This window comes from Equus quagga, chromosome 4 (genome assembly GCF_021613505.1).
Source record: "Equus quagga isolate Etosha38 chromosome 4, UCLA_HA_Equagga_1.0, whole genome shotgun sequence".
NCBI lineage: Eukaryota > Metazoa > Chordata > Mammalia > Perissodactyla > Equidae > Equus > Equus quagga.
In genome coordinates, this window is record NC_060270.1 from 98,824,757 (window position 1) to 98,835,468 (window position 10,712).

A 10,712-nucleotide genomic window follows, 5' to 3' on the forward strand; every position below is an offset into this window, starting at 1 on the left:
ATTTGGGTTCTCCACGCATCCTGGTTAATATTACTATCTATTTTCTTTAAAATGTGAAACACTACTTGATTCTAAAAGTCAGACTATACAAGAAGGTGTGCTTAGAGAAGTGTCCCCACTCATCCCTTCTAGCCATTCCCACTCCATCATTCTTTCCACTCCATTCTCACCCACCTCTGTGGATAACCAATCACATTAGTTTCTAATTTATTCTTGCCATATTCCTCTTTGCACAAATGAGCAAGTATATGTATATTTTCTTATCTCTTCTTTATTTTACTTGAAGGGTACCATACTATAGATATATTTCAGCATTTTATTTTTTTTCACATAAAAGTATATTCTAGAAACATTATGTGTTGATTTGGAAAGGTCTTCTTCATTCTTTTTTACAGTTTCATAATACTTTCTACTATGTGGATAGTTCATTCAACCACTCTCCTATGTATGGGCATTTAGATGGTTTTCTATATCTTGCATTTACTAACAGCACTCCAATAAATAACACTGTGTATATGTTACTTGTATTTCTGAAAGCGTGTCTTCAGAATAACTTCCTAGAAACAGAGTTACCGGTTAAAAAGGTAAATATATATATAGCTTTGTTAGATATTGATAAATTTTCCTGGGGATCTTTTAATACCTATAAATGTCCAAGCCATACCCCCAGAGGTTCTGATATGATTGGCTGAAGAGTAGGGCCAAGCATTGGTATCATTTTTTATGCTTTCTATCATTTTATTGAGGTATAATTTACACCATAAACTCTAAGTGTACAATTCAATAATTCTTGTTTGGTTGGTTTTCTTTTCTTTTCTTTTTTTGGTGAGGAAGATTGGCCCTAAGCTAACATCTGTGCTAATCTTCCTCTATTTATATGTGGGATACCACCACAGCATGGCTCGAGGAGCGGTGTGTGGGTCTACACCTGGGATTGGAACCCAGGAACCCTGGGCTGCCAAAGCGGAGCATGCAAACTTCACCACTACGCCATTGGGTGGTCCCACAATTCAATAATTTTTAAAGTAAGTTTACAGAGTTGTGCAAACATCACCAGTATTGGTATCTTTTCAAAGCTTCCTAAGTGATTCTAATAACAATCAAGAGTTTAAAACCACTAAACTGATCAACTATTCATGCTTTTTGCTACCACATGGTGTCACTATTAAAGTCCTATCTGCTACTTGGAGACACTGGCCTTTTCCCACTTCTCAGCGCCCATGCTGGTTTAGATTCAGTAGAACCTGTTTCCATTGAACAAAAGCAGGCAACTCAAAATCAGTCCTCATTCTTCAAAGTGGAATCAGAATCACTGGGGTATAAGGGTTGCACCAAAGGGAGCTTCCAGCGAAAGTTACATACTTGTCCAAACCAGTTCTTCTCCACTAGACTCTTGTGCTGAAACCATGTCATTAAAACAGACCTCATTTTTTACTTCTTTAAGGGTATTCTCTTACTCATGTCAATTGGCCCCTTCTATCCCAGCAACCAGCTGAGCATAACCCTAGACAAAGGAGGAGGCAACACAAATCTTAAATATCTCCCATATGAGATAGTCCTTTGAATGTCTCCCTTAAGAAGCACTCGTAATGTTCCATAATAAAGGGTCTAGCTAGCATAGGCTCAGTTTGGGAAATGTTGGGAATGGTTTGCTTCAGCAGGTGGTATTTGAACTGAGCTTTGACTGATGACCACCATTGACCTGATGAGACACAGGGAGGTAAAGGAGGGCACGTTCCAGGCAAAGCAGGCAACATACGCAAAGACCCTGAAGGAGGATAGAATAGGAAGGCTAGTGCGACTGGTGCACAGAGAGATGACGGGGGAATATATTGCTAGATAAGGTTAGACAAGCACACCTGAGGCCATATCATCCAGGTCCCTTTAGACCTGAAGAATTTTGTTCCTAATCTTGAAAGCAGTGGAGACTCACTGAAAGGTTCTATCTAAGTGATAGATTCGAGGAGGATAAGGCGGTTGAATGGTATGATTATATTTATTGAGAAAAATTCACTGCAGCAAAGAAAACAGACTGGTAAAGTAGATACTGGAAGGCCAATTAATACTTTGAATATGAATACTTTGAAACATGGGGAAATGATTTTTAAAAATCCAGTTGGTGGGGGCCAGCCCAGTGGTGTAGTGTTTAAGTTCACACACTCTGCTTTGGCGGCCCAGAGTTCGCAGGTTAGGATCCTGGGTGTGGGCCTACACACCACTCATCAAGCCTTGCTGTAGCAGCATCCTACATACAAAATAGAAAATGATTGGCAACAAATTTTAGCTCAGGGTCAATCTTCCTCACCAAAGGAAAAAAAAATCCAGTTAGTGACTGGATTCTTATTAATATAGAGAAAAGAAATAGATTGACAGGTCTTAGTGATTGGTTGACTCTAGGGGCTGAGAAAGGTATCAAGGATGACTCAAGTTAACAGACTATACCACCCACTTCCCCTCTTTATTACATTCATCTATGGCCCACCCTTCATTATTCCTTATCATTCTTTTGAAACTTTTAGCTCCTAACTCTCTGCCCTTCTCTGCATCCTGCATTAATTCTTTGTGATTTCAATACACACGCAGATAATCCTTCCATAACCCTGGTTGCTTGGTTTCTTGATTGCCTCTCCTTCAATCATTTTGTATTCTATGCCACCTTAGCCACTCATTCCCATGGACATATACTTGACCTTTCACTACTGTTAACTCAAATCCCTCCATAGTCTCATTTGCAAAAACCCCTTCTAGTACTCCAATTCCAATAAGCCTTGACCCTAACAAGCCCTATATTCCATTGATTCTACCATGATGGCACTGCCCATCCTCCCAACCTATGTTTATTTTCATTACTAAACATCTTAAATTCTAGAATCAATCATTGCAATCACTCTCTATCATACACCTTCAACTCACTTAGACCCCTCTCAATTTGTTGAACCTCTTGGCCAAGCCACCATTATGACAATTAAATGATGCCTTTGAAGTTGTGTAAGAATAAGGTGTATAGCAAATATCTTCTGTTTTCCCCTTAAGATCTAATCTCCTTCCTTCTCTTCCCCACTGTATGCCCTGGCAATTTGACCTATAAGGACTGCATCTATAGAGGCCCGTGACTTCTTGCTTTCAAATGGTTCCACAAATGGAGAGCCCAAGCAGGAAATAGAAGGGATAGAGGACAATGGAGTTGCACTTATTTATTTCACTGGTTCCATTCCTGCAATTCACCAAAGGCTGCCTGTGTCCCTAACTGAAGTCAGTTCACTGGCCCGCTGTAGGGGACTCACTGTCCTTCTAAATTTTGGAAATCTTTTGCTCCCACCTGGGTCGTTCCTGTCTAGAGATATTAGCAGCTCCACTGCCAGCAGATCTGGGTTCCAGCATATCCCTGTAGGTCAACTGAACCCCACCCACAACTTATGCTTTACATTTATTATTAAGGTACAATAAACACAGTGAAATGTAAAGAACCCAATCAACTTTGACAAGTGTACACATCTGGAAATCCCACATTCCAGTCAAGATATAGAACATTTCCATCACATTAGAAAGTTTTCTCATGAATTCTTCAAGTCAGTAAACTCTCTTGCCAAGGCAAGCACTCTTCTGATTTCTATCAACATAGATTGCTTTTGTCTATTTTGAACTTCTATAGATTGAATCATTTAATTTTTATTCTTTCATGTCTTGCTTTTTGCTCTCAACATCATGTCTATGAGATTCGTCATAGAGTTATATCTATAGCATGTCTTCTTTTACCAAGAGTGTGATTCTGTTGTGTGAATATACTACAATTGGTCTCTTCTATTCATGGGCATTTGGGTGGTTTCTAATTATTGGCTTTTATACATAAAGATGTTATGAGTATTCTTGTACAATCTTTTTATGGGTATATGTTTTCATTTTCTTAGATAATTAAAGAGGAGTGGAATTGATGAGTCATATGGAAAATCTATGTTTATCTTTGTGAGAAATTGTCAGTTTTTCAAAGTGATTGAATGATTATATATTCCATAAGTAATGCATGATAGCTCCAATTGCTGCATATTTCTGCAACATTCAGGATTGTTATATTTTCTTTACATTTTTAGGCATTTTACTGAGTGTGCAGTAGTATCTCATTGTGGTTTTAGCCTGCATTTCTAAGAGTGAGTACCTTTTCATGTACTTATTGACCATTTGCCAATCTTCTTTTGTGAGGCGTCCCAGTCTTTGGCCCAGTGGGAAGGGGAGTATTTATCTTCTTATAATTCAATTATAAGAGTTCTTTTTATAATCTCAATGCACGGTCTTTGAAGATATATATTTTGCCAATACTTTCTTCCATTTAGTGCCTTGCCTTTTCATTTTCTGTGGAAGAGGATAGGGTTGAATCAAGGTTAATTTCCTATTTTGATCATTGTAATGTGGTTATCTAAGAGAAGGTCCGTGAGTTTAGAGATACATACTGAAGGAGGTAAAGGTAAAGAAGCATCATGTCTGCCATATTTATGTGAAACAGAGAGAGCGGCAATGATATAGCAAAATGTGGTAAAACGTTAACATGGGGAATCTGAGTTAAGGGTAATCGGGAATTCTTTATACTAGCAACTTTTCTGTAAGTCTGAAGTTATCTCAACATAAAGTTTTAAAAAAAGAATTTATGATATCAAAGAAATCATAGGAAGAATGCCTTTAAATAAGAAGGAAGGTGTATGGACCAAATGTTTGTGTCTTGCCAAAATTCGTATGTTGAAGCCCTAACACCCAATGTGATGATTAGGAGGCCTTTGGGAGGTAACTGGATTGAGATGAGGTCATGAGAGTGAGGCCTCCATGATCGGATTATTGCTCTTTTAAGAAGAGGAAAGGAAACCAGAGCTTCCTCTCTCTGCCATGTGAGGATACAGCAAGAAGGCAGCCAGCTGCAACCAGAAAGAGGGCCCTCACCTGACGTGAATCCGCCAGCACCTAATTCTCAGACTTCCCAGCATCCACAATTGTGAAAATAAAGCCTTGTTTTTTAAGCCTCTCAGTCTACGATATTTTGTTATAGCAGTCCAAACGATGACAGAATCATCAGACTTAAGAGCTAATGAGAAGTCAAGTAAGATAAGGACTGAAGTATGGTTTTTTTTTAAAGATTGGCACCTGAGCTAACACTTGTTGCCAATCTTTTTTTTTTCCTTCTTTTTCTCCCCAAAGCCCCCCAGTACATAGTTGTATATTCTAGTTGTAGGTCCTTCTAGTTGTGATATGTGAGACGCTGCCTCAGCATGGCCTGACAAGCAGTGCCATGTCCACACCCTGGGCCGCTGAAGTGGAGCATGTGAAGTTAGCCACTCGGCCACAGGGTCGGTCCCTGAAGTATATTGAAAATGTATGTAGAGGCTAAATTGTAGAAGCTTTAAATGTCAGACTAAAGATAATTGATAGTTTTCCTGAGAGGAATAAGGATACATTAACAGTTATTGAGCATTGAGATGTGTGATAGACTATTTCAGGAAGATGAATCTGGCAAAGGCATTCTGGGCGAAACAAGAGACTCCCAGTCAGAGATACCAATTAATAAATTATTGCAACAACCCAGCAAATGAAGATTTGGACTTAGGTGGTGATAATGAGAATATAAAGGAAGGGACAGATATGAAAAGCATTGTGATGCAGAGACTCTGGATGGCCTTTAGAAATGTATAATTTCCAAAAGCTTCCCAGAAAATTCTGATACACAGCCAGACATAGGAACTCTGAGACTAGGGGAGGTACTGGCACCATGTGGTGACATTAATGGAAACATGAGCCCTGGACATAGGAATTAGTGGTCAAAAGGAACCAGATTGAGGCTAAAGAAAATGGAAGGCTACTATGATAAAATCTTAGGTTTAATTGTTATAGGACAGGGCACTTAAACAAAATAAACTTCAAAGAAACAAATCCAAAGGGAATGTAATGAAACGGACACTCTACATTGACTAGAAATGGAGCCAAAGATTTGGATAGGGGCTGTTCAATATTGTTTAGTATAAAATATTTTTATATCTTTATTAAATTATAATGCATTTTAAGTTTTATTTTATGTATTTTGAGGACAGTATGAATGGATAAAAATATGTGTGATACAATACAAGCTGTATCTGCTCCTATTCCTTTCTTCACCTCCCTCGTTACTCTAATCTGTAAAAATCTCTCTTGGATGTTTCCTGAAGAGTGAATCAAATGCCTGTTCAAAAGACCTTCCAGTTATATACTTTATTCTCTGTAATTTCTACCTCGTGAGCCTCCACAGTGCAGCATAAAAAAAACGCTTCATGCTTCAGTGTCAAACAAAATGGAGTGAAGTCACCCTGCCATGGTCAAAGGAACAATATAATTACCTTTTTCTCTCTCTCCTTCTCTCTCTCACTTCTCTGATATGATTCAAATAAACACTAATAGTGAACATATTTTTAAGAAAATAAAGTTGACTAATCCAGAAAGTAAATACATAAGCAGATGATGAGAGCTACAGCAAGCACCTACTATGTCATGGTGGTCAATAAATGATAGCCTCCTCTCCCACCCAACTCCATCCACTATGTGAAGATGGTGAGAGGTAGAAAAACAACGGTCACAGTTTTAAAATAAAGTTCATCTGTGTTTTGCTGCCAACCTCAATTCTCTCCCCAGGCAACAAGTTCATTTCTATTGGGCTCTGTTGGGATAGAAAGTGTCTTCCAAAAGGGGTGCAGAGAGGTTACAAGGCAGCTTCAGGAATATTTTTTGCTTATTGTGGGAGGAAGGAGAGAGTAGGCAAAGAACTCTGGAAACAAAATTCTCTCTCCCACTAATCCTATCAATTAGAGATTCATAGTAGTTAATGAGCTGCTCTTTTAAAGTGCAAAGGTCTTATAGGGCTAAGCCTCATTTGCACCTAAATGTCATTAAACAAATAATCAATTTTAGCTAAAACTCAAGGCAGAAAAGTTTGTGATAGGGGAAGGTGATGTGAAGAGCCTTTTTAAGGAGTAAGGAAAGTGGCATACTGCATCTGATAGCTAGAGGTCCTGAGGCCAGTGAGTTTCTGAAACTATGGGAAGAGACAGAAGGTGGCAGCTGGATTTCCAAACAGAAAGGGCCAATGGCCAAGTTCAGCGATGACATCTTGATCAGAGGTCAGAGAGCAATGGATGTGTGACACTCCTATTTGAGCAGGACTCTCAGATGACTACATTAAAATATTCAGACTAATAATAACAGTTTCCCTTATTCCCATACAAAAATCATAATCCTTGCAACAATTTTACAAGACAGATATTATATCATCATTTCCCAATTGAGGAAACTTGCACACAGAGAAATTCCATAGCTTACTCAAGGTCATGCCAAAGCTCATAAATATAAGGGTAGAATCTGACCATAAATTTTTTTGACTGCAGAATCTACCTTGTTTTCCAGGAAGGCCTCTACATTTGGCAGGCTACAAATATTATCTTCCTTCTCCTGGGCTCTATCTTCTCAGGCTAGAGCTTGATGGACTTTCTAGTTCAACGCAATGTCTTTCTAGTCAACCTATGCCCTCTTATAGGAGTGGGTCTAAGAGTGGAAAGAACTCAAATTGTAGATTCCAACACCCTGGGATCCACAGCTCAGCTCTTCCACTTACATGCTATGTAGCTATCAGCATACTTCCTCTGCTGTAAATTAGATGATCATACCTAGTTCACAGTATTCTTGGTGGTGGTTTGAGTTATCTATTGCTGCATAACAAACTATTACCTAATTTAGTGGCTTAGACATTTGATATTTATTTTGCTCATAATTCTGTAATCTTATCAAAGTCTGGTAGGGATAGCTTCTCTCTGCTCCACTCAGTGTCAGTTGGGGTAGCTTGAAGGCTGTGGGTGGAATCATGCAAAGGCTTGCTTACTCACAAGTCTGGCAATTGATTCTGGGTGTTGACTGATATTTTAGCTGGTGGTGTCAGCCAAAACATCTATATGTGGCATCTCCCTGTAACTCGGGCTTCCTTACAACATGGGGTTCCAAAGATAAGCATTCCAAGAGAAAGATAAGCATCCTGTTAGATGGAAGCTCTACTTCTTTTTATACTCTAGCCTCAGAAGCTACACAGCATCATTTTTGCAACATTCTATTGTTTGAAGTAGTCACTAAGGTCTATGGGATGGGACATATATTCCATTAATGGGGGAGTGGCAACATTTTGGAAGAGCATTTGGGACCACAGTATTATGGAGGCTGTTCTTGGAAACTAAAATCTGCCACAATCGACTTTCAGGCCACACAAATTCACATCTCTTCCACATGCAAAATACACTGACTTTCTTCCCCATGACCGTTCTCCAAGCTCATCAGGCTTAGGCTTGAGATCCAGGATCTTTTTTTTTTAATTGTTTTTTAAATTTATTATTTTTTTATTGCAGTAACAGTATTTATAACATTATATAAATTTCAGGTGTACATCATTATATATTTCAATTACTGTGTAGATCACAACATGTTTACCATCCAAAGACTAATTACAATCCATCACCACACACATGTGCCTAATCACCCCTTTCAAGGTCCAGGATCTTGTCATCTAATCAGATGAAGCTCTTTAGGTGTGGTCCCTTGGTTTTATAACTTTGAGTGTCATTCCTCTCTATCTGCAGATCTGTGAACTAAAGAGATAATTCACGTATTCTACACACACCTGACATACAATGACATGAAAAATAGAGGCAAACCATTAAATGTACTAACATTCAAAAAGGAGAAAAGAGATGAAACACAGCAGGCACTGGTTCACAACAGTTGTGAAATACAGCCAAAAACATCTTACCAGTTCCTTGATTAGAGCTCACTCCAACTACCTGGGAAATTTCGTTGGCTCTTTGCTCTGCATTATGACCTCTTTCAATCCACTAACTTATCTTTTCTATTCCATAAAATGTAGGTCATCTTTTCAGTTGAGTGGTTTCCTTAGTCTGCTTCCTGCCCATAGATTTTTGGGAGTACAAAGGCCTCTTTTAATTTGTCTCTATCCTTTTCAGTACAAGGTGATAAAATTCCTTTAAACATTTTGTGGGTTTCTTATGAATCAATTTATAATCCACTCAGTCAGACAAAAACAATGTGTCTAAATCTCATTGAGGTAAGTCTTTTTTCTAACTTGGGCTCTCTTTAATGACACCCACCTTAAGATTCTTAGTAATGCTATTGTTTTTATGAAAGGAATCTGTGAGGCACCCCTTAAGATCCTTAGAGGGACTTTTGTCTGTTTGAAATAGTCTATAAGGCACTATCTTAAAACTTTATGAGGTCTTAACAAAGGTTTTATATTTAGACCATGTTTTCCTGACAGCACCCTGGATTTGATCTCTGCTCAGAAGCCACATCTTAATTTTAGTGTCATTTGCCATCTGGAGAGGCTGGGAATGAGAAACAGTTTTCTTTTCCAACCCAGCAAGTCCTGGAGTCTTTATATATAACAGTTCTTTCTTTAGCTCATCTCTGTTTCTTACATTTTACTACAGGCAGCTATAAACAGACAAAAGGCAAAGCACTTTCAACCTTCTTTCTGAAAATCTCCTTAGCTGAAAACAGGTATATTTCTTATTTTCTACCTTACTGCAGGAGACACTGTTGCTAAACTCTCTGTCACTACATAACAAGAGTCCCCTTTGCTCCAGCTTCCAATACCATTTTCCTGTCTTTCCTTTAAGTGCTCATTGACAGTCTTTTCAAGGTCCCTGAGGCTTCCTCTAAGTCTCCTTGACTCCTTTAGTATTTCACTAACACTTTCCTAAAGATGCTTCCCATTTCCGCCTGCATCCTGGTCCTAAAGCTGCTACTATAGATTAGATTTAGTTTTGGCTGCACTTTACTTCCTGAAATCAAAATGTGTTCCAGCTATCTACTGCTGACTGTAAAACTACCCTAAAACTTAATGGCCTAAAGAAATTTATTTTCCTTGGAAATCTGCAATTTTAAGAACTCTCCAGGGTTGCTCATGTCTCTTCAACTCAGTCTCAGCAGGGGCAGCCCAAAGCTAAGGACTAAATTCATATTTTGTCTCTGTTCCAAAACTCTGATGTGTTTTGGATGTCAGTTGGTAGACTTAAAGCCTATGGATAACTCTCAGGCTGAAGCCTGGAATCATCTGAGGGCTTGTTAACTCACATGTCTGATGGTTAATACTGGCTGTTGGCTGAGATCTTTCCTGGTGCTGTTGGCCGGAACACCTGCATGTCATCTTTCCATGAGTCCTGATCTTCCATCATGTAGCTGACTTCCAAGTGTAAACATTTTGAGAGAAATAGTGAGCCAGGAAGAAGATATAATCTCTTTCATGACATAGTCTCAGAAGTCATGTATGTCGCTTCTGCTGCATTCTTTTCATTGAGACAGTCATATAGGCCCCATGAGTTCAAGTGGAGGATAACTAGATTCCACAGATGAGACAGCGGCAAGTTTCTAGAATAAAAAACTATATATTATTGCCACCATTTTTGAAAAATACAGTTTGCCTCTAAATAGTTAAATGAAATAATTTACATTAAAAAAATAGATGCTCAACACAGGTCAGTTTCCTGTCTCCAGCAAAACATACATCTCTTTTCTATCTTCATCCAAAATACTGCCTTAACATGGGGTCTATTCATGGTCTTTAAAGATATCTTGGATTGAATGTAAAATCTTACAGGTGTATATGTGCATATAATTATTTTTAATGTGGAGAAAAGCCATCAGATTCT